Source organism: Pinus tabuliformis, chromosome 2_1, assembly GCF_031772625.1.
Source record: "Pinus tabuliformis cultivar Carrire ecotype Pingquan chromosome 2_1, CPIR1, whole genome shotgun sequence".
NCBI lineage: Eukaryota > Viridiplantae > Streptophyta > Pinopsida > Pinales > Pinaceae > Pinus > Pinus tabuliformis.
The window spans coordinates 257909292-257914932 of NC_142299.1; positions in this window are offsets into that span (position 1 = coordinate 257909292).

Sequence of the window (5641 nt, forward strand, 5' to 3'; positions counted from 1 at the left end):
TTTAAAGCTTAATCAGCCTATGGCATTTTGAAATCCCATTCAAATATAATCTTAACCACTTAAAATTACAATTTTAACAATTCCCTCCTATTATAAGCCAGAAGCTAAAATTATAATTTTAACAATTTCCAATTATTATAAACAAAATCAATGAGTCAAGAAAAACTTCTCCCAGTTGGAACGGGAATACTGACTTATTTTTCTTATTCATTTTTTTTTTCATAGAGAAACAATTCGTCTTTCACACTGTGCCTCTATGCCTCTACCGAAGACTAGATTGGTAATCAAATTAGGATGAAAAATTTCATTCAAAATTCCTGTAAAATCAATCATGTCAAAGTCATCGTCAAGTCTAAGTCAATCACAATATTACACTTGGTTCTGTGTTTTATATAGCATTAATCCATTTCTCAAGTCTTCCTTTTGCATGCTATGTTTTTCTTTAAAAAAAATTGTATGGGCATCTATATGTCATGCATGGCATTGGATGGTGAGAAGAAAACCATCCAACTCGTTCACTCATACTGCGATGTTGGGATCTTTCACAAATCTTCTACAGCCTTCAAAACCTACAAAATCACAGACTTTATGAGAGGACCAGTTTAAGGTCTCTGTGATGGTTTCTTTTTGTTTTTTTTGTCTTTTTTTCTTTTTGAGAGATAGAGAGGTTTCCTCAAAAGATGTTTTCAGCCTTCTTGCCTGCCTTAGGCACCTCAAAGGAAGTTTTCACTAAGGTATCTTTTTTTCTTTCTCTTTTTTTTTTTCACTCTTGGGCTACCTCAAGGAGGTTTTCAACCCAAGAGTTGGCCTCAAATCCTTCATAGAGGTTTTCACCTAGGCCTCTTATTGCTTTTTACATTTTTTTTTTTATTTCACACAAATAAGAACACTCTTCAAGAATTGTGTGAATTGGAAGCTAAGACACTTCCAATCACATTTAGCTCCTTACAAATGGCGTTGATTAACTCCGTGTTGGAGAGAGGTCTTTTATAAGTTGACGCAAGAAAAATCGCCTAAAGACAATTTCCCTGGTTTCCACAATGGCCTTACGTAAACCTGTGGGTTATGGGCCACCTATACAAATTGGAAACATTTATATTAGTGGATTTTATCTAAAACCTACCAATCACCAAACAACATTTCTACACATAATCCACCAATTAACACCAACCCCACCTGAATGCACACAAGACCGAACCTCAAATCGCAACTCAACACCAATCGCAATTGAACAGCAATCACAATTGAACAACAATTGCAATTGAACAACGATCACAATTGAACAACAATCACAATTAATGCTAGATCACTTTATGACTGATATCTGTTGGATAACACGTGATCACCATATCTATAGCCTATGGATCTTCAACTAGCACGCGGGTTGATTACAAGCCTAATCTTGTAGTTCACTGTGATGTAAGTGTTGACTAGTGAGATCAATAGCTATGATTTAGTGCGGGCCTTCAACCACAATCAGGGCATCCCGTACTCTCCTACCCCCACTACAATTGCTGAACAGACTTCCTTTTGGTTTCTAACAGAGAATTAGTATCTTGATTTCATTCTTGGAATGGTCGAATTCAGGTGTTAACACAAATCTTCCTTCGTAGTTCCACTGAGTTGTCTCTGAAAAAGAAATGAACGGATTCCATTCTAGTTCGAATTTCCCCAATTATGTATTGTGTGAAGCAGAGTTCTCCTAGCTCAATCAGATCCAAATCTTTGATCCTCCCGATCCAAAGATCACTATAACAAATGGATTTAATGACTTAATATACACGTAAATACTTTAACTTCGATCATATCATCATGATGATCACGATTGCTCTCTCTCGTTCCACTGGATTCCTATACGTAACTCTCGGCTAATGATTCACAATAAACTTCACACAGACACAGATTCATCTAGCAACCTTACCCAACCAGAGAATTGATATGTCATACGTATATGACACTTTATTTGATTTTCGAACTCCTAACTTGATTTCACCTTCTTACTCTGCATAAAACAAAGTTATCCTTCATGGATGTGACTCGATCTCCATGGATAGACAAGATACCTCGTTCAATGATGTAAAGAAATTACTCATACACACTCCAAATTCTTGAAACACTTTACACCGCTCCAATTACTAAGAGATCTCATTATAGCTAGTCAAATTTCATGACCTCTGCAAATACCTTATGTGTTGATAACTTCATCTCGGCATCACAAACTTCTTCAATGCATATTTTCATATCTAAAGATTCAACTTATTACAATGGTCTTTTAAAATGATAGAATTGCTTCAAAGTAGAACATTAAAGGAGCTAATCTCTTATCCAAGACTTCAACAGGAATTCAATCAATTAACAATCATCCAAGATAACATAATGAAAACTTTCTTTCATTAATCAAACTATATACACAAAATGCTTGGCCCGATTTTTACATTTGAAATGGCCCTCACACATTTCCCCACACCCATCTCTGTCTTTTCCTCTAACACTACTTCTCCATATCCTCTCTATCATCTCTATCCTCATACACAGGCTTACATTTATAAAATTAATTACATAGTTATGGATTATTCTAAATCCATGATTTCCTCCATAGGTCACTCAACTAAATCCCTAAAATATCTTATCCCTCTTTTGACTCAAATAATTTCTATTCAAGAAGCTCATAATCCCTAACATATCTATACAACCCAACTCCTCTCATATTCTCAATTATAAGAGAATATTTACAATAAACCACACACTCAAATTTTTATCTTAAAATGTACATAATTTATAAAATAATTAAGAAAAAAATCACCCCCTAAATCAACCAAATAATCAATGACATTTGAGCAGGATGCTCCTGCATCATAAGCTTTCAATATGTATCCATTGACAAGCAAGGGAATATCTTGCTCATCAATGGTCTTGATTTGAACAACCCCATTGTCATGACACTTCTCTATCAGGTATGGGCCTAACCACCTGATCATCAATTTTCCTTTGAATTCCTTGAACCTAGAGTCATATAGAAGAGCCCAATCCCCTTCTTAAAAAACATTGTCCTTGATGTTCTTGTCATGCCAAGCATTCCTCTGTACTTGGATAACTTCAGTGTAGGAGCGCCTACATCCTGAACTCATCCAAACCATTCAACTGGAGCAACCTCTCTTGTTGTGCCTTTGTAACATCCAAATATAACTATGCTGCCATTCTGAAGGTGTTGTACTCAATCTCAAAGAAGAGGAGATTTTTCTTTCCATAGACCTAGTCATAAGGGGTTAAACTAGTGGTTGTCTTCTAGGTTGTATTACAGGCCCAAGTGGCCTCCACTAGTCTATCAACCCAATATTTTCTACTGCTACTCATAACCTTGGTGAGGATGCCTTCCAATGCTCTATTAGTGACATCTACTTGTCCATTGGCCTGAGGATGATAGGAAGTTGACTTCCTGTGTTTTATCCTATGATGCCCCAACAAATTCTCGATCAGACGTGATGTGAATTGAACTCCCTGATCGGTGACTAGTTGTCTAGGGTACCAAAATGTGTAGAATACATTCTCCCTTAAGAACTCAATCACTTTCTCCTCTATTTCTACTTTGACAGCCTTGGTCTCATACCACTTTTTCAAATAATCAGTGCATACAATTATGTAGTTTTTCTACCCTAATGGTGGATCAATGGGTCCAATGAAATCCATGCACCACTTGTCAAATGGCTCTAAAGTCACCTGAGATTGAAAGGGAATTTCATCCTTGGAAGTACGTTTCCCCATTCTCTGACTCTGATCACATCGACTACTGTATCTTCTTGCATCTTGGTGGAGAGTGGTCCAGTAGTACCTAGCTTGGAGTACATTGAAAGTTGTCCTTTTGAATGTAAAGTGACCTCCACAAGGCCCATCATGACAGACTAGAAGCATGTTAAAGAATTTGTCCTACCTTACACACCTCCTCAAAATTTGATCTAGGCCCCGCTTGAAGAGATTACCCCCAATGCAAGTGAATGGGGTGATCTTCCTTACAATTTTGCTCTTCTCCCTTAATGACAAATTTGGAGGGAACTTTGCAACAACTAGGTAGTTGGCTATGTCAGCAATCCATGGAGAGAGGAATTAAATAGAAAATAAATTCCCATCTAACAACTGATCATCAACCATTCCTTCCTCACTTATAGGCAAAGCAAGTCTAAAAAAAAAATCCGCAACTACATTTTCTCTACCTCACTTTATCAATGATAGTTAAATCAAACTATTGTAAGAAAAGCAACCATCTAATAATTCTAGCATTCACATCAGGATTTTTCATTAAGTATTTGGTAACAACATGGTGAATATGCACAAAGGTTTGATAACTAATGATGTAGTGTTTGAATTTGTTCAAGGAGTGGACAACATCTAAGAGATCCTTTTCAGTCACAGTGTAGTTCAATTCAAACTTGGACATATTTTTTCTAACGAAGTAAATGGCATAAGGGAACTTGCCATATAAATGGCCTAGAGATGTTCCAATATCTTTTTTAGATGTATCAACATGGATGTGGAAAGGATGTGCCCAGTTTGGGCCTCTGGAGTATGGGTGTAGTAGTCAACTTTTCCTTCAAGATTTCTAGGGCCTCTTGGCAACTTCCTGACAAAAAAAATTTATAGTCCTTGGCCAGGAGTCCAAACAATGGTTAGGCGACTTAGCTGAAGTCCTTGATAAATCTCTTATAGTATCCTACTAAGCACAAAAAACTTCTAACATCCCTGTGCATTTGAGGAGTAGGGACCCTTTTTATGATAGAAATTTTATTTGGGTCCACTTGTAGTCCTTCCTGGGATATGGAGTGACCCAAAACAATCCCTACATTCATCAAGAATTAACACTTCTTGGGACTAGATGATAGGCTCATTTCAATGCACCTATTTAATAGTTTCCCCAAGTTAGAGAGAACCTCTAGGAAATCACACCCATAGGGAGTGAAATCATCCATATATATTTCTACAGCGTCATGGACTAGCTCAACAAAGATGCTCAAAACTTCCCTTTGAAAATTGGTAGGGGCATTACATAATCCAAAAGGAAGGGCCCTATAAGCAAAGGTACCCCAAGGACAAGTGAAGGTAGTTTTATCTTGTTCTTGTGGGATGATCTGGATCTGACTATAACCACTGAGTCCATCTAGGAAAGAGAAAAACTTGTTCCCTACAAGACCATTCAAGACTTGATCAATGAAAGGTAGAAGAAAATGGTCTTTCTTAGTGGCTTTGTTTAGATTTCTGTAATCCACACAGATCCTCCACTTTTCATTCTTCTTTGGGACCAAAACTAGAGGGTACACCTACTCACTATCCGAGATGGGGTAAATGAATCTTGCATCTAACAACATCTGCAATTCCTTTTTGACTATGTCTTTGAGTGTTAGGTACATTCTTCTATGAGTTTAGCGCACTGGTTTGCATCCTTCATTAATGTAGATATGGTGAGTACACACTGGAGGATGCACTCCCTTCATTTCCTTATCGCCCCAGGAAAAGGCATACTATTTCTCCCTCAACATGTTGCACAACTTCTCTTCTTGACGGGATGAGAGAGAGAGGGGTTGATTTTCAATGTTTTATATGGACCAAATTCTAACATTTTGATATGAGCAGTACTTGAGTCAACGAGGCA